We start from the raw sequence: 26,613 nt of genomic DNA on the forward strand, positions 1-26,613 counted from the left end.
ATCAAGGAGTTAAAACAATATTACACACGGCCTCCAGTCTGAATCAGGAAATTAATTTCTGTATTTTATGTGCAGAGTTATAAATTAATGACAAAGGAGTTTATTAAAGTGGTAATTACTTGGTTTGTTGTATGTTTGACGGTGATCAGTAATATTCTGAAACAGACGTTGTATTTGCTGTTCTACTGGAACACGAGACACATTATCGATTTCATTTGATGTGCAATGTTCAGACCGTAGTCTCAGTATTTAATTAAATATATTACAACATTTGACCTACTGGTAGCTTTATGTTGTTCCAACATGATCCTGGGGTTGAGTGAGCCTTGACACTGGCACTGTCTGACATAAGTTCACACAAAGGGCTCAATATTTGAAAATATCAAATTCACACTAACGTGTTCAACTTCCTACTGTTGTACAATTGGTATGTATATTTCTTGTATCTTGAAACTGTATAGTCACGTGTCATAAGACAAGGTCATGAGAACACCAAGGACTCCAACCCTAATTCTAACTCAAAATCAATGAAACTATGTAAAAACAATAAATTCCAGAAAGGTAATTGTCTGCTACTGGAAATATGGTTCCTACTGTGAGCAAGGTAAGGGACTGATATCATCACAAAACAGAAGAATATTGGGATATCTGTTAACAGTAGAGTGCTAGATTGGTTCCGTCTACATCGTGTGAGAAAACCTCCACAATGCTCTTCTGAGCCGCATTCTATGTGTTTTATCTAGATTAAAATACGGGAAGATACCGACTTTAATTCTTACTGTGAATTGAGACATTGGGTCGTCCGATCTTTTTCAATCTACAATCGAACCAACTACCGGAGGGAAAACGATATCAAAGCTCATCGTATCGTGGAATTCATGGGCCTGTTTTAGCTTGAATGACAGTACATACAGTGACGTACCTGTACAGGTTCCCCACGGTGATATATCATATTGATTCGCTGCTGTTCGTATGACGGTAAACATGCTTTATCATTTCTAGTAACGTTGAATGTTAAGTCATTACTTCCATAGTCTACAATATTAGGTGTTTGCCCATAAATAAATATCAGGTGTGATAAACCACTGATACATGTATATTTATATTGTGTGATGTAAGACATGGCCATCTGCCTGCCAGACTTGTGGCCTCCATTTCCGTGACCGCGTGTCCTTGGTAGGTTACCGAGCTTTGCCACTAGATGTCGCTTCACCAGTCACATAAACCACATACTCATTATGTGTGACGTAAGAAATTGACGATACACATCTGTCCGTTTAGATAACTGTCTTTTACGTCAGTACTTAGATGCACGTCCGTAGATATCCTTAGTGTATACTTAAGACTCCTGTGATAGTAAAATGCATTTTAGAGACTCGCTCAGCCCCCCCCCCCCCCCGGCTGTTATTTTGGGGTTGACCTCGAGGTTACGCTAATTTCGTTCGGCTGTACGTTCATGTTTTCATTGACACTTCGTTCTAACCTAAATTAGAGTCGTGAACTCAAAGCCGGAACACATGGTTTATAGAGAAGTAAGTAGATACAAGAACATCACCTGGGAAATCACTTTTTATTGTGCTATATGTTTGGTGTTTTTATTTGAGAACGTGACAGTGCTTAATTATACTGACCAAAATTTACATGGTGAGTGTCGTCCATGAAGCAGAGGATGCTAACGCCTTTGTAACGCTTATTTGTACTTTTTTCATGGTTCTCCGCGTGTGACATGGCCTTCTGTGTTAAAGGGAGTGGGGGTGGGGGGTGTTGGTGTTGTAACGAGATGACTAGACATAGGTCGTTCACCAAGGTCAAGTCACACTTAAAATGATAATTGCTTGGTTTCCATAGTGATAAATTCGTAATAAGCAATACCAAACAGATATGTAAGACACAATAGATAGCACAATTGAGAAAATGAACCTGAGAGTGTTAAGTCTATATAAATGCGTACGTGTGTTAAATTCAGGGTTTTGGTCCTAATGGATTCTTGTTTATAGAAATAGGGGCTGTGTATGTATTCAGTAACACAAAGCTCACCTTATTATAAGGTTTAACCATACATTGCGGTGTTTACGTAACACTAAATTGTCGTTTTCTTAGCTCTTCTTTATCCATTTACAGAAGCAACGGCCTTCATCCAACAGCAGTGTTACCAACAGTAAAGAACCACTGTATTTCGGAATTTTCTGTATGGTAACTATGGCAACCCGTCTTTTAAGTAATGTCTGTAACGATTTTAAGCGTTGGTGTTGAAATTATTGAGGTATGTTGAAGAAGTATTGGTCTTGCTTCCGTAAATACTTCCAGGACGTGCTGGAATCCTGTGTTGTGATGGAGACGTTGAAAGTAGCGGTAAGACAAGGTACCAAGGCCTTACAGTGTATCATTCTATTTGAGGGAGAGGGAGAAGAATAACGTATATTACATTAACGTTCAATGCTGAAATTAGTTGATATATGCATTGCCTTGTTCAGTAAGCGTAAGTTTAATGGAGTTGAGTTCAAGGTCTTCTCAGATTAATTACTTGCTATGAAATGAATTAGTTCCATCATTTATCCTGCTTCAATGGGGTCATTACTATCATGCAGCATGATTTTTAAAATAAGGATTCAGATTTCATTGCGTTGTTGGTTAGATCAATGCGAAGAAGTTGCTGGTGGAGTTGACCTGCGGCTGGAGCGTGCTCGCTGCCTGGTGACGCAACACCACCTAGTCTAGACGTAACGCGTGCTGGGGATGAACTGCGGTGCAGCCGCAATCGATACACATTCCCAGCTCCCCTAAACTAGGCCATAAACACTCGCCCCGAACTGTGCTACACACAGTGTCAACAACACAGGTTCTTGTACTCTGTTGCGACATTGAATTACTGATATACATAATAATGGTTCAACGCTATTCACGAAGGTTACATAAGGGAACAGGTTAAGTCGGCGGTGAGTTTATGTGTAATATAGTTGTATATACACGTGTACAGTGTAGGTGGACTAGTAGGCGTGTTGGCAGGTGGCTGAGGGAAATAGGAGGTATTTTATTGGTCGACGGCCGAACGGCCCAAAGAAACTGTTAATGAATTAACCGGACGGTTGTACGCTACGTCCATATATGGATATATCTGTATATAGTCATATCTGCCCATAAAGGTCTCGTATCGCAATGGCGCATACCTACCAGAAATATATATACTCTCTGTAACAGGTTATTGTTTTTTTACCTTTCAGCAAATCAAACTCATTTAAAAAGGGAACGTATTTTCATGGTTGATTCATATTGTCAACTCCCGTCTTGTGTAGCTGTGTTTCAGTGTTGTTGTTTGTGCACTCAAATGTCAATAAAATTAGTTTCAAATTCGAAATATCAAAGTGACGTCATCATGAAAGTTGAAGGTCGTCTTCTCCGCTTCTGAAAGTAAATATGTTGTTGTTTACTGTGTTAGAAAGATTGTGTGGGTGTTGTTTTTCTACCGCTGCTTTACTGCGACGTCGCAAAGATAAACATAACAGTTGCAATGTAAAATGTATCCAAGGTTTAGGATTTGTATTTTTATCGTCATGACAACAGCTTCTCCATTTTTATCATACACGCGCATATTGAAAATAATCCTGTTTATTATTCACTGGCCGAATATGAGTTGTCTTCTTGAAAATAACATGGACATTAGAGAAAGGTTGGAATTCTGTGTTGGATTTTCATAGAGAAGTCACAACATTTACCGAAAACACACGGCAAACTTAATGGTATGTGTTAAGCGAGCGGATCGCTTCCTCAAGAATATATCATTCAGGAAAGTGTGTCATCAAGTTCCTGCACAATACGTGGAAAATTTGTAGCGTTTCTTGAGAAGTGAGGGGGCGTTTTAATACCTCATTTCCATGTCTCGAAAATACATCAGCTTATTAAGTATTAGCCGACATGTCTTCATATTTACAGCACTACCGTCAGTATAAAGGTTTAGAGGAGTTCAGTGTTTGTAAAATAATACTTGTGTTACTAGTTCTAACTTGTAGAAAATTGTTACATAACATTGGACGTCTTTGATAACATAAAATACACATGTGCTTCTCTCCTTGTACATAAGTTAACCTGTTTACAATATGTATACCTTATTCATACTTCAAACTGCACGTTTTGTTTGAAGTAACCACACAATTTTAACCATAGCTACATGCTAACATTTCGTGGGTTTACTGTAGAATAAATCTGCGTGTCAGTACATGCTGACACTGATAACCCTCTCACGGCCTGGATCTCGTTTTGTGGTTTCCATTGCCAATTCTTACCTGTAAATAGTTAAGCTCTGTGTATGTTGTTTCCACCCATCTCCAATATTCTATTTATTTGTACCGGTCTAAGACGTACACAAAGAAATGGCAACACTGCAGTCTAGAAACTTCGCGGAGGCTTGATTTTACTTCCTTATTTCAGTGAATTGTTCCTGGAATTGTTCTCAATTTAGCGTTCCATATCTTCAACTTTCTTACACAGGAATTACCAGAAACAACTTCCTACTTACAGGCACCATACGATAGATTATGGTCTGGTCTAGTTAAGTCAATGTAGCATACCTTGGTCGGCCCCGTTGTCTGATCCCCAATTTTGGTCAGGTCTGATCTGTAGTTTGAATTTCTTTCTAACATTGATCAGTAAATGTCTATACGTCGAAATCATGTTTAATTACTTATACTTTAATATATATTATCTGCGCCTGTGAAAGTTTTAAGTGGACCAGTCCACCTTGTTTGTTCATTTAACCATGCATCAGACAAAGGTAAAACATGACATGACGCTGTTGCTGTTCCAGGGGGTAGTGGCCTAGGGTAGTGGCTAGGGTTAAACATGACTTAGGGATGCTGACTTGACGCTGTTCCCAGGGTAGTGGCCGTTAAGGTTAAACATGACATGACGCTGTTCCCGGGGTAGTGATCGTTAGAGTTAAACATGACATGTCACTGTTCCCAAGGTAGTGGCTGTTAGGAATAAACATGACTTGACGCTGTTCCCTAGGTAGTGGTCGTTAGCGATTAACATGACATGACGCTGTTCCCATGGTAGAGGCCATTAGGGTTAAACATGACATGATGCTGTTTCCGGGGTAGTGCCCGTTAGGGTTTAAAACGACATGACGCTGTTCCAGAGGTAGTGGCCATTAGGGTTAAACATGACATGTTACTGTTCCCTGGGTATAAGCCGTTAGGGTTAAACATGACATGACGTGGTTCCCAGTGTAGTGACCGTTAGGGTTAAACATGACTTGACGCTGTTGTCAGGGTAGTGACCGTTAGGGTTAAACATGTCTTGATGCTGTTGTCAGGGTAGTGACCGTTAGGGTTAAACCTGACTTGATGCTGTTGTCAGGGTAGTAACCGTTAAGGTTAAACATGACTTGATGCTGTTGTCAGGGTAGTGACCGTTAGGGTTAAACATGACTTGACGCTGTTGTCAGGGTAGTGACCGTTAGGGTTAAACATGACTTGACGCTGTTGCCAGGGTAGTGACCGTTAGGGTTAAACATTACTTGACGCTGTTGTCAGGGTAGTGACCGTTAGGGTTAAACATGACTTTACGCTGTTGTCAGGATAGAGGCCGTCAGTGTGAGGTTATTTTTATCATCATTATGTTTTTTGCTCTATAAGTATACTACGTTCATCTGTTTCGTCATTAAAGCTATAAAGAAATTATACTTTTGAATTCGTTTTCGTAAATGTTATTGTTGTAGTATTACCTTCTCAAGATGCCCTCGCATACGGTCAATTAATCAACAGTGATCATCCTGAATGTTCTCGCTGTTGTGAACTTTCTGGTTTGATTCGAGAGATGGCACGAGATCGACATTTAAATCATTATTATATACAATATTTGACCAGGGACCATCCTATTACCCGTTTGATGTAGCCGGCATTTGGCGACTAAGATAATAATAATCTTATAATTAAGACCATTATTTTATTGATTTCAGCGAAATCAATTGAAGTGGTGTAATGGACGCCTGTAACTTCCTGCAATCAATGCTTAACACTGTTATCTTTGTCTCGAAGCGACACCTGCTGGCACATGGACATTCCCGTCCCCTGCGCATGGTCAGTTTTATAATTCAGTAACCAAGCCATAAACTATACAAATTTATTGAGATTCATTTTTCTTCTTGGCCTCAATAATTAATCCAAGAACAAGTTTTCAAAAAAAAAAAAAAAAAAAGAGAGAGAAATTTTGTTGCATTGTTATAGAATCTTAATGAATTTCCATTTGATATGTGAATTTATGTTAAGTCTAATAATCGTTTATTTAGCCTATTGCAAACAAAATCATAAACCACATAGCAAATGAAAACGAATGAAAATCTTTTTGTCAAATGGGTGTATTTTAAGAAAATATTGTATAAACGGACATTTGTATGTAACATTTTAAGTCATGACCGCTCTAAGCCTAAATTTGTCTCATTTCTTGTCACTGAACAATATTAAAAAGTAAATGATGACAGTAAATGGGGCTGTTGTTTCCTTATACACTATTGAGTAGAAATAAAAATACCACGTTACGTGTTAGGTTAGTTAATCATGCGTGTCCTGTGTCTGACCATGGTTCAATGAACCCCTCCCCAACCACTAATGGTGTCCAGGATCGTGATCCTCTTGTCTGATAGGACTCCTGGTGTCTCATTCTGTATGGGTTCCATGAATCCACAACATGAACATATATCAGTTACTGCCGATACTATTCACGAGAGGATACAACCTCGCGTTCTATTCGATACTATTCACGGGAGGGTACAATCTGGCGTTCTGTTTGATACTTTTCACGAGAGGATACAGCCTCGCATTATATTTGATACTATTCACGGGAGGATACAACCTCGCGTTCTGTTTGATACTATTCACGGGAGGGTACAATCTGGCGTTATATTTTATATTATTCACGGGAGGGTACAACCTCGCGTTCTATTTGATACTTTTCACGAGAGGGAACAACATCGCGATCTATTTGATACTATTCACGGGAGGGTACAACCTCATGTCCTATTTTCATACCGAGGGCATCATTCATTCACAATAAACATTTCAAGGACACAAATTCCAGAGAGGATATATATTATGAAGTCAGCTGTAGTCTCAACAACTCTAGATGTCACCTCTGTACATTAAGTTCTGTCCTTCCCTAATTAACATGTATTCATGCCCTCCTCTATACATTAAGTTCCGTGCCCCTCTAAGTAACATTAAGCCCCGTCCCTCCCTAATTAACATGTATTCCTGTCCTCCTCTATAGATTAAGTTCTGTCCCTCTAAGTAACATTAAGCCCTGTCCTTCCCTAATTAACATGTATTCATGTCCTCCTCTATACATTAAGTTCCGTGCCCCTCTAAGTAACATTAAGCCCTTTCCTTCCCTAATTAACATGTATTCCTGTCCTCCTCTATACATTAAGTTCCGTGCCCCTCTAAGTAACATTAAGCCCCGTCCCTCCCTAATTAACATGTATTCCTGTCCTTCTCTATACATTAAGTTCCGTGCCCCTCTACGTAACATTAAGCCCCGTCCTTCCCCAATTAACATGTATTCATGTCCTCCTCTATACATTAAGTTCCGTGCCCCTCTAAGTAGCATTAAGCCCCGTCCCTCCCTAATTGACATGTATTCATGTCCTCCTCTATACATTAAGTTCCGTGCCCCTCTAAGTAACATTAAGCCCTGTCCTTCCCTAATTAACATGTATTCCTGTCCTCCTCTATACATTAAGTTCCGTGCCCCTCTAAGTAACATTAAGCCCCGTCCCTCCCTAATTAACATGTATTCATGTCCTCCTCTATACATTAAGTTCCGTGCCCCTCTAAGTAACATTAAGCCCTTTCCTTCCCTAATTAACATGTATTCCTGTCCTCCTCTATACATTAAGTTCCGTGCCCCTCTAAGTAACATTAAGCCTAATTAACATGTATTCCTGTCCTCCCTATACATTAATTAACATGTAATTAACATGTATTCCTGTCCTCCTCTATACATTAAGTTCCGTGCCCCTCTAAGTAACATTAAGCCCCGTCCCTCCCTAATTAACATGTATTCATGTCCTCCTCTATACATTAAGTTCCGTGCCCCTCTAAGTAACATTAAGCCCTTTCCTTCCCTAATTAACATGTATTCCTGTCCTCCTCTATACATTAAGTTCCGTGCCCCTCTAAGTAACATTAAGCCCTTTCCTTCCCTAATTAACATGTATTCCTGTCCTCCTCTATACATTAAGTTCCGTCCTCTCTAAGTAACATTAAGCCCTGTCCTTCCCTAATTAACATGTATTCATGTCCTCCTCTATACATTTAGTTCCGTGCCCCTCTAAGTAACATGAAGCCCCGTCCTTCCCTAATTGACATGTATTCCTGTCCTCCTCTAAACATTAAATTCAGTGCCCCTCTAAGTAACATGAAGCCCCGTCCTTCCCTAATTAACATATATTCGTGTCCTCCTAAAAGTAACATTTAGTTCTGTGTCCTGAAGTGAGTAATATGATGTCCTTCTCTTATTAACGTTAAGTCTAGTCCCCAGTAAAACTCCACCAAACAACCAGTTATATGCTCTATGGTAATTAAGGAAACAGTGCCTTTGTTATTGCTGTGTGTCGTCCGGCGTTGTCAGGCGCGTTTTCAGCGTTGGTTTTTAACCATTTTATCAGATAAAAAAAATATTATCTTCCAGGCACGTATGCTCGGTCACGCGATGTATTTTTTGCGATGTAAGTGATATGTTTATCTTTTAAAATGCAAACAATCATATGCATATCAAAAATCAAACGATGGATTTATTCTATTAATATTATTATGTAATAAAATTACCTTCGGTTTAGCGCCTATAGCGTGCACACGCGTCTGGTAACGGTAGGACTGATCTGGTCAGCATAATAACTTTACACGGGTGTATATTAATTACGGGTTTGTCTAAACACTTCACTGTAGCCATTCCCATAAGTTAAACGATAGGTGACACGTCTAAAGCTGTTAAATTTCGTTTCTTTGGTATCAAAAATTCCACTTCAAATTTTACTTCTCCTTCTTAAAATAAACTACGACTTAGTTATAGTGAGGTAAATATGATTGTGGTTTAGAATCGACGGCAGTAGGGTTTGTATCGTTTTATTACCCACTATTTTCATACACCTTACAGATAATTCAAACATACTTCAGACACATTTTGAGATTTTGTTAAATAACAGAGCGATTTTCCGGCGAAGAGTATTCCTGGAGGTCTAACGTCACACGTAGCTGCTTCATCATCCTGCGAGCATCTGGCTTTAACATCATCAATAATGTGTTTATTGCACTGAAACGTTTTTTCTTACTTCAACCTGAATACTTGAAAATGTCTCCCCTGTGACAGCATTGCGGTATGCCGTTACGAAGTTTCCTTCCCTTAATATAATACATTTACCACAGTCGCGACACTCTCTGTCTCTCCGTTACAGTCGCGACACTCGCTGTCTCTTCGTTACAGTCGCGACACTCTCTGTCTCTCCGTTACAGTCGCGACACTCGCTGTCTCTTCGTTACAGTCGCGACACTCGCTGTCTCTCCGTTACAGTCGCGACACTAACTGTTTTTCCGTTACAGCCGCAGCACTCGTTGTTTCTCCGTTACAGTCGCGACACTCGCTGTCTCTCCGTTACAGTCGCGACACTAACTGTTTTCCGTTACAGTCGCGACACTCTCTGTCTCTCCGTTACAGTCGCGACACTCGCTGTCTCTTCGTTACAGTCGCGACACTCGCTGTCTCTCCGTTACAGTCGCGACACTAACTGTTTTTCCGTTACAGCCGCAGCACTCGTTGTTTCTCCGTTACAGTCGCGACACTCGCTGTCTCTCCGTTACAGTCGCGACACTAACTGTTTTTCCGTTACAGCCGCAGCACTCGTTGTTTCTCCGTTACAGTCGCGACACTCGCTGTCTCTCCGTTACAGTCGCGACACTCGCTGTCTCTCCGTTACAGTCGCGACACTCGCTGTCTCTCCGTTACAGTCGCGACACTAACTGTTTTCCGTTACAGCCGCAGCACTCGCTGTCTCTCCGTTACAGTCGTGACACTCTCTGACTTTTCGTTACACTCGCGACACTAGTTGTCTCTTCGTTACAATCGCGACACTCGCTGTCTTTCCGTTACAGTCGCGACACTCGTTGTCTGTCTGTTACAGTTGCGACACTCGTTGTCTCTTCGTTACAGTCGCGACACTCGCTGTCTCTCCGTTACAGTCGCGACAATCGCTGTCTCTCTGTTACTGACGTGACACTCGCTGTCTCTCCGTTACAGTCGCGACACTCTCTGTCTCTCCGTTACAGTCGCGACACTCGCTGTCTCTTCGTTACAGTCGCGACACTCGCTGTCTCTCCGTTACAGTCGCGACACTAACTGTTTTTCCGTTACAGCCGCAGCACTCGTTGTTTCTCCGTTACAGTCGCGACACTCGCTGTCTCTCCGTTACAGTCGCGACACTCTCTGTCTCTCCGTTACAGTCGCGACAATCGCTGTCTCTCTGTTACTGACGTGACACTCGCTGTCTCTCCGTTACAGTCGCGACACTCGCTGTCTCTTCGTAGTAGTCGCGACACTCCCTGTCTCTCCGTTACAGTTGCGACACTCGCTGTCTCTCCGTTACAGTCGCGACACTCGCTGTCTCTCCGTTACAGTCGCGACAATCGCTGTCTCTCTGTTACTGACGTGACACTCGCTGTCTCTCCGTTACAGTCGCGACACTCGCTGTCTCTTCGTAGTAGTCGCGACACTCCCTGTCTCTCCGTTACAGTTGCGACACTCGCTGTCTTTTCGTTACGGTTGTAACACCCCCTGTCTCTCCGTTACAGTCGCGACACTCGCTGTCTCTTCGTAGTAGTCGCGACACTCCCTGTCTCTCCGTTACAGTTGCGACACTCGCTGTCTCTCCGTTACAGTCGCGACACTCGCTGTCTCTCCGTTACAGTCGCGACAATCGCTGTCTCTCTGTTACTGACGTGACACTCGCTGTCTCTCCGTTACAGTCGCGACACTCGCTGTCTCTTCGTAGTAGTCGCGACACTCCCTGTCTCTCCGTTACAGTTGCGACACTCGCTGTCTTTTCGTTACGGTTGTAACACCCCCTGTCTCTCCGTTACAGTCGCGACACTCGCTGTCTCTTCGTAGTAGTCGCGACACTCCCTGTCTCTTCGTAGTAGTCGCGACACTCCCTGTCTCTCCGTTACAGTTGCGACACTCGCTGTCTTTTCGTTACGGTTGTAACACTCCCTGTCTCTCCGTTACAGTCGCGACACTCGCTGTCTCTTCGTAGTAGTCGCGACACTCCCTGTCTCTCCGTTACAGTTGCGACACTCGCTGTCTTTTCGTTACGGTTGTAACACTCCCTGTCTCTCCGTTACAGTCGCGACACTAACTGTTTTCCGTTACAGTCGCGACACTCGCTGTCTCTCCGTTACAGTCGCGACACTCCCTGTCTCTTCGTAGTAGTCGCGACACTCCCTGTCTCTCCGTTACAGTCGCGACACTCCCTGTCTCTTTGTAGTAGTCGCGACACTCCCTGTCTCTTCGTAGTAGTCGCGACACTCCCTGTCTCTCCGTTACTGTTGCGACACTCCCTGTCTCTTCGTAGTAGTCGCGACACTCCCTGTCTCTTCGTAGTAGTCGCGACACTCCCTGTCTCTCCGTTACAGTTGCGACACTCCCTGTCTCTTCGTAGTAGTCGCGACACTCCCTGTCTCTCCGTTACAGTTGCGACACTCCCTGTCTCTTCGTAGTATTCGCGACACTCCCTGTCTCTCCGTTACAGTTGCGACACTCCCTGTCTCTTCGTAGTAGTCGCGACACTCCCTGTCTCTCCGTTACAGTCGTAACACTCTCTGTCTCTTCGTTACAGTCGCGACACTCGCTGTCTCTCCGGGAGACCTTCACATTCGGTGTATCATCTTCGTTACAGCCGTGTCACTCCGTGTTTCTCCAGTATAGTTGAGACCATTACAGCTGCGACTCATGGTTTATCTCCATTACTGCTGCCGCACCAGGTTTCTCTCCATTACAGTAGCGACACTCGATGTCTTGCCATTACAAACCGCCACTCGGAGCATCTCTCTTGCAGCCGCGACATCAGGTGTCACTCCATTACAGTAGCGACACTCGGTGGTTTGCCATTACAAACCGCCATTCGGAGCATCTCTCTTGCAGCCGCGACACCAGGTGTCTCTTCATTACAGTAGCGACACTCGGTGTCTTGCCATTACAAACCGCCACTCGGAGCATCTTTCTTGCAGCCGCGACACCAGGTGTCTCTCCATTATAGTTGCGACATTTGATGGCGTCATTTACACATTTGTTACAGCTGGGTGATAGACATCTTTCCGAAAGATCAGTCATTCTCAGTGTTTTGATATATACATTTCTCTATTATAGTTGCAAGATTCAATAACGTTTTGTACCACTACAGTAGCGACACTGTGTTGTTGGGTGTGTCCCTCCGTTACAGTCTCTCTGATGCAGAGACAAGATTCAATGAAGTCATTTGCTCCGTGTAAACAGTTGACTAGGTATTGTCGTACTTGAGTGTTCATAGTATAACATACGTTGTTCATATCAAATCTCCTTTCAAAATTGAACAGAAATTGAGGCGCATTGAAGACGTACCGAATATCATCTTCTTTGATCAGGACCTGCCATATTCCCTTTACTTATTTTTATCCTATACGAAATTTCCTGTTGTTATGACTTGCATAATGTTACTTTCAGAAAATTAGAAAAACGTCGTTTTTCTCGATTTGAAACGCATTGTGGCATCCAACAGATCTATTCTGTGTCATTGCCATCATAGTTCCTTATACAACTTTCCGCCTATTGCAATTTCTATGTTTTCGGTTCAAAGCCAGGACGTAGACGAGATTTAGACGGACTTAACCAACTTAGCAGATCCAGACAAGACGTCATAAATCTTACATCAACCGTTGGAGAGACAGACCGACTTTAAAATTGGATAAGGAGTTGGATTTAAGACCCATAGGAAAGCTCAAGGCGTGGATTTGGTACTTGGTAATTACGATATAATCAAATCAAGATGGTAACAAACGAGAGCACGTGATCATTTCCATTGCATTTATGAGATTTGTTTGTGAAATAGGTGCGAGATCACTTGAGTGATTTTCACGGATGAGGTTAACAAGGGTAAAAACTATGCGTGTCAGTGAGCCAGATGCGTCAGGTATGATGGCGGTGTGATTTTAAGGAGACGACTACATTGTGTGACGAGAATCAATAAAACACTATCCGATATTCTGTAACTCATTAAAACATACTATCGATCGGGCACTGCATATTCTGCATGTCGTGGACGCATCTCACAAATAAAGACAAATCGCAATTATCCCGTCTGCCCAATTAAATTCTTACAACAGCTTTGTAAAATTGCAGATTGTTGATAGAAAAAAGTACATCTCACGACACATCGGATTTACGAATACTGCATTTTTAACTGGCAAAAATTAAACTTGCAAGCGAAATCGAATGTTAGATAGAGTATTCTCGAGGTAACTATTTGTTGTTGAAATTCATGGCAGATGACATGTTGCTATGGAGATTTTCCAAATTCCCTGTCGTGCCTTCGAAGGCATTGATAATGGATTTTTAGAAAATGCCAGCTGTGCTTCAAGCATTGACATGTACCATTCCTTAATTATTTCAAACGAGTTTTATAGGAATCTGTCGTGCGGTTCTAACAGACGGCTTGTTCCAGTCCTGACTAGCCGAGATGTTTATCGTACTTAATGTAGTAGCGGCAGTTCCATTAAAAATGTGCAATCAAATCTGGTCTTATTGTGTCGCTTTGTGTCGATTTAGATAATCAGCCAATGTAACGTTCCTTTTTAGTTAGTCCATAGGGAAATACTATTCTGATGCACCGTGTAACACCAACAACATACTGGGAGAGCCAGTCAGTCGAATCGTTGTATTAAAAATGAATGTCGAACATCACAGGTTAAGTTTATTGACGCACCAGTGATCTGACGCTAATAAACGTATAGAAATTGTACTGTATTGTATATCAATTAACTTAATGTATTCTGTGTTGCATATTATCATCAGATGTAGTATGTATTGTTCACTGTTTCATGTTCGGCTCCAGCTCTCTGTGCCTGCATACTTAGCAGACACACTGGCCGTCCGTAAGTAAGATGAATGAAAAAAAAAACCCCATGTGGCGTCGTATTTTCTAAATTCTCATTCGAAGAGCACTTCCGGTTTTATATGACGTCATCATGCAATAACTCTGATTATGCCACCTGGATACAGGAATCTGCTTTGATGCTGAACGTACTGACCTCTGTGTTTCACGAAGCTCTGTATATTCCGGTCCATCGTGTAAAACATTTCGATGACATCAGCTCAGTGATATTCTTGTAAAGGCTTAAGGTGATGATCAATTAATCAATATTGTGAATACAGGACATGATTTGACATTACGCTTATAAAAAAAATAAATCGCCAAATCACATCTATCGTTCAACTACATTATTCATCGAAATGTAACACTATCTGGACACCAGAGTTATAACTTCAAAGACGAGAATTATCGAATCGCTATGTTTCCACTAACAAAAGCCCGATGTACTTGATCGACCTGTAAAATCAATATCCAATGAGTGATAGATCGTCTATGAAGGATTTACAGCAAGGACCTCTCTTACAGCGCTTATCATAATTAGGACAAACAGCAATTCCTCGCTGTCCATATTCACGAAATAAGAATATATCTATACGCCTTATTTGACCATACAAATTAACCTGACAATGATATACACACTTCAGTATTAATCTGTAATTTCAATATACTTGAAATATGTTTTAACTCTCACACAGGAGCCCACATCTGTCTATAACCGTATCCAATTTGATCCCGTCTGGGTCCGGAAATTACCCCGGATTTCGGGAGTTAAAAACGGAAGTTGCTATTGATGATATGATGCATAATGACGTATTTTGGTCCCCATTTCCTTGTCCTCTTGCTCCGTCCGTTCCTTCTAAGTTTCCTCTTTACAACGTCACATCGCCCTGTCTTCGTCTTTACCTCATCTCGTTATTGTCTATCTAGTAAGTTCATATTTTGATTCTAACATACGTGGTTCTCGACATTTCTCGAGTTTATGAGAAAATTACAAGTAAATATATTTTACAGTTTCTAAAATGCCTATATATCTACCCATCCCGTTTGAAATACGCGAAATACTTTGTCTGTACAACACTACTATCTCCAATGTAGATAATGACCCAATGGTTGTAGTATCGGTCAGTGTCCGGTTGTCTCGCTACTTCTTTTCTTGATTGACTTGCTTTTCTTTCACCTTTTTTTGTTTGCATTATTGACCCCGAGCTGTGGTCAGTGGTCAGTTGAGCTATAAATACCACACGGCTCACGTGGTACGACAGCGTGTTACCTCGATTGACCACTCTTGTACTGGAGGTGACAACAATGGCCGGAGAGTTGGCCTCTTGACCAGTCGTCCTTAGCAGTGGAATTCCTGCACGAATGAACTGTAATTATTTCTGGGCATGCATAGTGTTTAGGACACTGGTGTACATGCCTCTAACGTGTCTGGGTTAATGAGGTATGTGTGCCTGTGTGAAGAGATATGAAGGTATATATTTGTGAGTCATATATATATATATCTATTGGTATACTAGTCTCTAGTGTCTATGTGTGAGACACATCTATACGTGTATCTAGTGTCTAGGTGAGACACATCTATACATGTCTCTAGTGTCTATGAGTGAGACACATCTATACATGTCTCTAGTGTCTATGAGTGGGACACATCTATGTATGTCTCTAGAGTCTATGTGTGAGACACATCTATACATGTCTCTAGTGTCTACGTGTGTGAGACACATCTATACATGTCCCTAGTGTCTATGTGTGTCATTACATCTTAACCTGTCTTTAGTGTCAAGCCTTGTTAAACACAAGTTCCCCTAGCGACAATTCTTGCGTCTACGTGTGTCAGTGATAAGACAAAGGTATAGATGTCTCATGTGTCTAGCCCTGTTAAACACAAGTTCACCTAGCGACAATTATTACGTCTACGTGTGTCAGTGACAAGATATATGTATAGATGTCTCATGTGTCTAAGTGTGTGATTTATAAGTATACTAATCTGTGGTGCCTATGTGTGTAAAACACATATATACGTGTCGCTAATGTCGGGCGTTAAAAACGGAAATTGCTATTGAAGAGCAGTGTCGTTGTTGTTAACAAATCCTTATTAGATTGTTTACTTTTAACACCAATTAATATGATGCATAATGACGTATTTCCTCGTCCTCTTGTTCCGTCCGTCAGACACATCTTAACATGTCTTGCTGTGTAAGACACATGTGTACCTGTTTGCCTAGCGACATTTCTAAGTGTGTCAGCCATGAGACAAAAGTATAGATAAATATAGTGTCTATATAGGTGACGAGTGAGCTAATGTGTAGTGTCTATTTCTGTTAGACACGTGTGTACATGTCTTTAGTGTTTAGTTATGTGAATCACATCTATACATGACTTAAGGGTCTGGATGTATCAGACACATTTTTACGTGTCTGTAGTGTCTAGGTGTTTCAGACACATCTATACTTGTCTCTATGGTCTGGATGTATCAGACACACCTATACGTGTCTTTGTATAATTCATGAATGTTCAAGGTTACTTTACATTTTACCAAGGCTATGGTAGAGTTTGATGATTGTTAAGGTTGTACAGTTTATAGATTGTTAAGGTTGTTGTACGGTTTATGGATTGTTAATGTACGGTTTATGGATTGTTAAGGTTGTTGTACGGTTTATGGATTGTTAATGTACGGTTTATAGATTGTTAAGGTTGTTGTACGGTTTATGGATTGTTAATGTACGGTTTATGGATTGTTAAGGTTGTTGTACGGTTTATGGATTGTTAATGTACGGTTTATGGATTGTTAAGGTTGTTGTACGGTTTATGGATTGTTAATGTACGGTTTATGGATTGTTAAGGTTGTTGTACGGTTTATGGATTGTTAATGTACGGTTTATGGATTGTTAAGGTTGTTGTACGGTTTATGGATTGTTAATGTACGGTTTATGGATTGTTAAGGTTGTTGTACGGTTTATGGATTGTTAATGTACGGTTTATGGATTGTTAAGGTTGTTGTACGGTTTATGGATTGTTAATGTACGGTTTATGGATTGTTAAGGTTGTTGTACGGTTTATGGATTGTTAATGTACGGTTTATGGATTGTTAAGGTTGTTGTACGGTTTATGGATTGTTAATGTACGGTTTATGGATTGTTAAGGTTGTTGTACGGTTTATGGATTGTTAATGTACGGTTTATGGATTGTTAATGTACGGTTTATGGATTGTTAATGTACGGTTTATGGATTGTTAAGGTTGTTGTACGGTTTATGGATTGTTAATGTACGGTTTATGGATTGTTAAGGTTGTTGTACGGTTTATGGGTTAAGTTTAGTGTACAGTCTGCTCAGTGTCAATGATATTTTGAGACACATACCAATTTCACTGGAATAGTTATTACAGATTGTTATAGTGTTGATATGAAATTTGTGAAGGACTCTGTGGTGATTACAAAATTTTGGTCCCCGTACGAAATCATTAATCTCCAACAGATTGTTCGGCACGAACACCCGGATGCAAACTCTCTTATTTGCTTTTATCATAAACTGAAAAATATCTCTTTTGAAAATCCAGTTAAAAATCCCTTCGCCGCCATGTGCGACGCGCACACGGAGATAAGATGAATTATGTTTGTGTGAGAACATGTGATAAATAGAATATGTTACCTGTATGTGTTCAAGATATCAATTAATCTCAGTCATCGGCAGACATTTTGTTACAAAACCTTATTTGAAGCGAAGCCGCAAGGTTGATATCGGCCTGAGATTGAGATGAATTGATCTCCCATATATACGGGTATTATATTCTTTTTCTCTTGTCAAAATATCATAAATCTTTCTCTAATAGTTTCATTTACAAATCATTTGATTCTATAATATTACCTCCCTTTGCAGTTATTCCTTATAAAGTAAATGAATATGACGTCGTCATGATTGTGAATTGGCGGTGAGATAGGTGGATCTCAACCCAAAAGGAAAAATGGTTAAGTTGACAAACGCGAGGCTAGCCGAGTGTTTGTAACTCAATAATCTTTTCCTGAGGGTTGAGATCACCCTATCTCACTAACAAGGAAATGAATGATTATGATTCTCTTACCCTGATGGTTTTATTAAGTAATTGCATGTGTTTTTGTTGTCCTAATACTTCACATCGTTGTCGTGATTTATTTGTTCATGTGGCATCATTGAATTGTTACTGTGACGTCATATCACTGTCGTGACACGAGAATCTCCCGTCTCAACACTTACCGTACGTTCCGGTACGAATCTGCCGTACTCGTAATGGAGCGCGCCATACCAGGCGAACTGAACTGGTTAGGGTGGTTTGCTTGCTAAAGAACTTGGATCCAAGATGGCAGAACGGTGATGCCTCCTTTATCTTGAACATGCACTTTTTGTTAAAAACGGGGACGGGGATTTGTCGTTTGCTTGTTGAATTGTATTGATAATGTTAATAGGAGGTAAAAAAAAAATCAAATTTGAACTCAAACTTATCAGAATTTGTTCAAATATTTGGCAATATACCACGATCGTCACCGTAACCAGTAGAGGTGTGACGATTTACCGATGCATGCGTGCATTGTCCATCCTTGAAATGTGTCGCGATAACTATTTTTAACAACCTTCAGTACAGTGTTACCATTGCTTCATGAGTAAATGAAAACTTGGCTGAACATATACACACGCATGTTTTATAATATATTTTCTTATCTACTCTTGAAAGAAGAATACATGCAGAATATAAAAAAAATTCTCTACCCTCGGATGAGATTCCTGGCAGTCTAACTCTAGGTAAATCCTCAGGTTAGACAGTCATGAATCTCCTCCTCAGGTAGAGATTTCTCTGTCCTACCGTCCAGCTAGGGAAACATCCTATTAATCTCACTAATAAAAGATTAATTTTCTCTTACCCAGCTGTCTTTATTAAGTCCTCGTTTGTGCTTTGTTGTCCCGATGTTTCGAATCGTTGGCGCGATTGAATTGTTTATGTGACGTCAATGATTTATACATTGACGTCATAGCATTGTCTAGACTAAAGGGAATTCCCCGTCTCAACCTTAAGATGTACGATGATATCTCACACTGGTGAAAAGCGTGGGTTTACCGGTTCAGAATAAAAGAAAGAAAAAAAACCAGGAAATGGTAGTGCGTTGGATTTCCTTGTCACATATACGAACAAAATAGAATCTTATGGAACAGACCTCTGTTTATTAATTTATATACCATACAGTCACAAGTTGTAAGTTGTTGTGAAACAAAGTCAACGTGTCGTCATCGATATCCTGTGGAGCGTGCGTCGAAATTGATGACGTTATCATTTTGCGAAATAGCTATATTACATAAAATGATGACGCTACCCCATAAGTCATAAGTAGCGTCATAGCACGTGCTAGCTGTCTTTTTCTTGCTAAAAACCGCAATGAACCTGTGAAGTATTGAAAAGTTGAGGTATCATGATCTGTGATCTGACCTTTGCCCAGTGCATATATACGCAAGGGGTTTCTTTAAATGTCGCTTCTATGTTAAGAAGATAACACTAACAATGCACTTTACACCCGGGGGCAATACGTTTCTCGTTTGGAATGTTGCTATTGTTTTTCATTTCGTGTGACCTGTATTGTGACCAGTAACTGGGACACATTTATCACTAGTCGCTTATACTATGGAATATACATCAACCAATCACACATTCAATGATAAATGGGACTCGTCAGTTGATACAGACATTCGTACAATATACTGAAAACGATCTGGACAGCTTCGTGTTAATTCAAACACAATAATGCATGATATTCATGAGTCCTGCAATCAATTATGTGTTAGCATTGTGAAGATTATCTTCTTAAATTATGGAGCTGCCGAAGTTCATTAGTCGCATGGGAACCGTCGCCATGGATTGAGGTCAGAAAAAGAAGCTCCGTTGTAAGCAAGATTTTAAATCGCTTTAGTCACGACAATGTTATCATGCACTATATCTCATGTAGAACATGACAGTCGTCAGAGTGACCTTGACAGCCAGCGAGGGGACAAGATCCCACCATTGTTTTAGCGACATTCTTGACATACCGCCTCTACTTTGGGAATAACCTAGTTCACACGACAATGTACTACTCCAGGAATCAACTACTTATCGACAAATCGCGGTTACAAGGATGAACAAGTTTCAATGAATTCCCATCAATCATTGTGCATGGACTAACTTGTATAATGACACGTGTTGAGTGTGTTACACACCTCGTGTACACCACGTTGAATGTTGTAGTGACATACGATATTATTTCTGTAGTGATATATTGTCACAGACAGAATCAGATAGGACATTCTGTCTCAATTGTATGTATTAAAACTTCAAGGAATAAATATCTATAAGTACTCATAATGAATAATAGAAACTGTTGTAAATCTGGTCTATATATGGTTGTAGGGGGATATTATTGTTTATGTCTGTTGAGGGATATGCCTGTAAGTGATGATATAATGGTCTGTAGATGCTGACATTGGGGTATTTTGATGATGACATTGAAGGTCTGTAGATGATGACAATGGAGGTCTGTAGATGATGACATTAGTGTTCTGTAGATGATGACATCAAGGTCTGTAGATGATGACATTGGAGGTCTGTAGATGATGACATTAGGGTCTGTAATATGATGACATTAGGGACTGTAGATGATGACATTGGAGGTCTGTAGATGATAACATTAGGGGCTGTAGATGATGACATTGGAGGTCTGTAGATGATGACATTGAAGGTTTGTAGATGACGTAATTGGAGGTCTGTAGATGATGACATTAGGGTCTGTAATATGATGACATTAGGGGCTGTAGATGATGACATTGGAGGTCTGTAGATGATAACATTAGGGGCTGTAGATGATAACATTGGAGGTCTGTAGATGATGACATTGAAGGTTTGTAGATGACGTAATTGGAGGTCTGTAGATGATAACATTGGAGGTCTGTAGATGATGACATTGAGGTCTGTAGATTATGACATTAGGGGCTGTAGATGATGACATTAGGGTCTGTACATGATGACATTAGGGGCTGTAGATGATGGCATTAGGGGCTGTAGATGATGACATTAGGGTCTGTAGATGATGACATGAGGGGCTGTAGATGATGACATTGAGGTCTGTAGATGATAACATTAGGGGCTGTAGATGATGACATGAGAGGTTTGTAGATGATGGCATTGGATGTTTGTAGATGATGACATTTGAGGTCTGTAGATGATGACATTGAAGGTTTGTAGATGATGACGTTTGAGGTCTGTAGATGATGACATTGAAGGTTTGTAGATGATGAAACTGGAGATATGTAAAGGGTGACACTGGAGGTATGTAGATGATGACATTGGACGTTTGTAGATGATGACATTGGAGGTTTGTAGATGATGACATTAGGGTCTGTAGATGATGACATTAGGGTCTGTAGATGATGACATTAAGGGCTGTAGATGATGACATGAGAGGTTTGTAGATGATGGCATTGGATGTTTGTAGATGATGAAACTGGAGATATGTAGATGATGACATTGGAAGTTTGTAGATGATGACATTGGAGGTTTGTAGATGATGACATTAGAGTCTGTAGATGATGACACTGGAGGTTTGTAGATGATGACATTGGAAGTTTGTAGATAATAACATTGAAGGTTTGTAGATGATGACATTGAAGGTCTGTAGATGATGACATTAGTGTTCTGTAGATGATGACATTAGAGTCTGTAGATGATGACATTGAAGGTCTGTAGATGATGACATTAGAGTCTGTAGATGATGACATTAGAGTCTGTAGATGATGACACTGGAGGTTTGTAGATGATGACATTGGAAGTTTGTAGATAATAACATTGGAGGTTTGTAGATGATGTCATTGGAGGTTTGTAGATGATGACATTGGAGTCTTGTAGATGATGACATTGGAGGTTTGTAGATGATGACATTGGAGGTTTGTAGATAATAACATTGAAGGTTTGTAGATGATGACATTGAAGGTCTGTAGATGATGTCATTGGAGGTTTGTAGATGATGACATTGGAGGTTTGTAGATGATGACATTGGAGTCTTGTAGATGACGTCATATGAAGTTTTTAGATAATAACATTGAAGATCTGTAGATGATGACATTGAAGGTCTGTAGATGATGACATGGAGGTCTGTAGATGATGACATTGAAGGTCTGTAGATGATGACATTGAAGGTCTGTAGATGATGACATGGAGGTCTGTAGATGATGACATTGAAGGTCTGTAGATGATGACATTGAAGGTCTGTAGATGATGACATGGAGGTCTGTAGATGATGACATTGAAGGTCTGTAGATGATGACATGGAGGTCTGTAGATGATGACATTAGAGGCTGTAGATGATGACATTAGGGTCTGTAGATGATGACATTAAGGGCTGTATATGATGACATTAGGGTCTGTAGATGATGACATTAGGGTCTGTAGATGATGACATTAGGGGCTGTAGATGATGACATTGAAGGTTTGTAGATGATGACATTGAAGGTCGTCTGTAGATGATGACATTAGGGTCTGTAGATAATGACACTGAAGGTCTGTAGATGATGACATTAGAGGTCTGTAGATGATGACACTGAAGGTTTGTAGATGGTGACATTGGAGGTCTGTAGATGATGACACTGAATGTTTGTAGATGATGACATTAGATGTCTCTAAATGATGACATTAGGGACTGATCATGTTTGTTTTACTTGTATGTAATGTGAGAGGTAGGCTTGTTACCAATATAATGTGATGTTTTTTGATAATGTGAGAGATTGGCTTGTGACCACGAGAATGTGATGTTTTCAGATTATGTGAGAGAGGGAGACTTGTGAACACGAGAATGTAATGTTTTCAGATTATGTGAGAGAGGGAGACTTGTGACCGCGAGAATGTTATGTTTTTAGACGGTGTCAGAGGGAGACTTGTGACCAGGGGAAATGGAATGTTTTAGATGATGTGAGAGGGAGGCTTGTGACCGCGAGAATGTAATGTTTTCAGATTATGTGAGAGAGGGAGACTTGTGAACACGAGAATGTAATGTTTTCAGATTATGTGAGAGAGGGAGACTTGTGAACACGAGAATGTTATGTTGTAGGTTATGTGAGAGAGGGAGACTTGTGACCGCGAGAATGTTATGTTGTAGGTTATGTGAGAGAGGGAGACTTGTGAACACGAGAATGTTATGTTGTAGGTTATGTGAGAGAGGGAGACTTGTGAACACGAGAATGTTATGTTTTCAGATTATGTGAGAGAGGGAGACTTGTGAACACGAGAATGTAATGTTTTCAGATTATGTGAGAGAGGGAGACTTGTGAACACGAGAATGTAATGTTTTCAGATTATGTGAGAGAGGGAGACTTGTGAACACGAGAATGTTATGTTTTCAGATTATGTGAGAGAGGGAGACTTGTGAACACGAGAATGTTATGTTTTCAGATTATGTGAGAGAGGGAGACTTGTGAACACGAGAATGTAATGTTTTCAGATTATGTGAGAGAGGGAGACTTGTGAACACGAGAATGTAATGTTTTCAGATTATGTGAGAGAGGGAGACTTGTGACCGCGAGAATGTTATGTTGTAGGTTATGTGAGAGAGGGAGACTTGTGAACACGAGAATGTTATGTTGTAGGTTATGTGAGAGAGGGAGACTTGTGAACACGAGAATGTTATGTTTTCAGATTATGTGAGAGAGGGAGACTTGTGAACACGAGAATGTAATGTTTTCAGATTATGTGAGAGAGGGAGACTTGTGAACACGAGAATGTAATGTTTTCAGATTATGTGAGAGAGGGAGGCTTGTGAACACGAGAATGTAATGTTTTCAGATTATGTGAGAGAGGGAGACTTGTGAACACGAGAATGTTATGTTTTCAGATTATGTGAGAGAGGGAGACTTGTGACCGCGAGAATGTTATGTTTTCAGATTATGTGAGAGAGGGAGACTTGTGACCGCGAGAATGTAATGTTTTCAGATTATGTGAGAGAGGGAGACTTGTGAACACGAGAATGTGATGTTTTCAGATTATGTGAGAGAGGGAGACTTGTGACCGCGAGAATGTTATGTTTTCAGATTATGTGAGAGAGGGAGACTTGTGACCGCGAGAATGTTATGTTTTCAGATTATGTGAGAGAGGGAGGCTTGTGAACACGAGAATGTGATGTTTTCAGATTATGTGAGAGAGGGAGGCTTGTCAACACGAGAATGTGATGTTTTCAGATTATGTGAGAGAGGGAGACTTGTGACCGCGAGAATGTTATGTTTTCAGATTATGTGAGAGAGGGAGACTTGTGACCGCGAGAATGTTATGTTTTCAGATTATGTGAGAGAGGGAGACTTGTGACCGCGAGAATATTATGTTTTCAGATTATGTGAGAGAGGGAGACTTGTGACCGCGAGAATGTTATGTTGTAGGTTATGTGAGAGGAAGACTTGTGACCGCGAGAATGTTATGTTTTCAGATTATGTGAGAGAGGGAGACTTGTGAACACGAGAATGTAATGTTTTCAGATTATGTGAGAGAGGGAGACTTGTGAACACGAGAATGTTATGTTGTAGGTTATGTGAGAGGAAGACTTGTGAACACGAGAATGTTATGTTGTAGGTTATGTGAGAGGAAGACTTGTGACCACGAGAATGTGATGTTTTTAAACGGTGTGACAGAGGGAGACTTGTGACCAGGGGAAATGGAATGTTTTAGATGATGTGAGAGGAAGGAGAGTGATTTTGTAGACAATGGTAGAGAAAGATTTGTGACCACGAGAAGACAAATAAAACCTTGCCTGATAGTAACGGTAGACAGACAATAACCAGTGTTTTACACGGTGACTAACACAGCGATAGACGAAGTGACATTTCAAAACCTGAACCAAAATCAATAAAGTGAAAGCTTAGACAAAATTTTACGACGTTTCCACAAGCATGTCTAACGTGGATCAACTGATCGCTACACCATCAAATGCTTACTGACATCGAACTGCTTCACTGGAAAGGAGGACTTTGTATTCACCACACTGTTAGATTAGTGAAACCTGTTGACGTCAAAGAGACAAATGTCATTGCGGGCGATCTCCACAATATCAGACACCCAAAGATAAACACCGTTATAAAACATTATGCAACCGTTTGTCATAAATCTGTGACTGGACACCTTATAGTAAAGTTAACAGGACCGTTTGAGAGATGTCCTTAATCTTTATCTTAATACCTTAAAGTAAACCAAACAGGACCGTTTGACGATTGTCCTTAAACCTAGCAGGACTGTTTGACAGATATCCTAAATCTATTTTTTCTTTCTTTAATAGTATACCCATTAGGACCGTTTGACGATTGTCCTTAAACTATACGAATGTCCTTAGCCCTTAACATGTGCCTTTGTACCTTATAGTTAACCAAACAGGAGCGTTTGACTGATGTTCAAAACATATGTCTCCTTATCTCCCAGTAAACCTTACAGGACCATTTGACGGGTGGCTTAGAACCTAACAGGACCGGTTGATAGATGGCCTAAAACCGAACAAGACAGGTTGAAAGATGACCTAAAACCTAACAGGACCGGTTGAAGGTTGACCTAAAACCTAACAGGACCGGTTGAAAGATGGCCTAAAACCTAACAGGACCGGTTGAAGGATAACCTAAAACCTAACAAGACCGGTTGAAAGATGGCCTTAAACCTAACAGGACCGGTTGAAATATGGCCTAAAACCTAACAGGACCGGTTGAAAGATGGCCTAAAACCTAACAGAACCGGTTGATAGATGGCCTAAAACCTAACAAGACCGGTTGATAGATGGCCTAAAACCTAACAAGACCGGTTGAAAGATGGCCTAAAACCTAACAGAACCGGTTGATAGATGGCCTAAAACCTAACAGGACCGGTTGATAGATAGCCTAAAACCTAACAGGACCGGTTGAAGGATGACCTAAAACCTAACAGAACCGGTTGAAAAATGGCCTAAAACCTAACAGGACCGGTTGTAAGATGGCCTAAAACATAACAGAACCGGTTAACAGATGGCCTAAAACCTAACAGGACCGGTTGAAGGGTGACCTAAAACCTAACAGGACCGGTTGATAGATGGCCTAAAACCTAACAGGACCGGTTGAAAGATGGCCTAAAACCTAACAAGAACGGTTGATAGATGGCCTAAAAACCTAACAGGACCGGTTGTAAGATGGCATAAAACATAACAGAACCGGTTGACAGATGACCTAAAACCTAACAGGACCGGTTGAAAGATGGCCTAAAACCTAACAGAACCGGTTGAAAGATGGCCTAAAACCTAACAAGAACGGTTGATAGATGGCCTAAAAACCTAACAGAACCGGTTGAAAGATGGCCTAAAACCTAACAAGAACGGTTGATAGATGGCCTAAAAACCTAACAGGACCGGTTGTAAGATGGCATAAAACCTAACAGGACCGGTTGATAGATGGCCTAAAAC

This window comes from Ylistrum balloti, unplaced genomic scaffold, assembly GCF_031769215.1.
Source record: "Ylistrum balloti isolate Yb309-2 unplaced genomic scaffold, AGI_CSIRO_Ybal_v1 Utg369700, whole genome shotgun sequence".
Taxonomy (NCBI): Eukaryota; Metazoa; Mollusca; class Bivalvia; order Pectinida; family Pectinidae; genus Ylistrum; species Ylistrum balloti.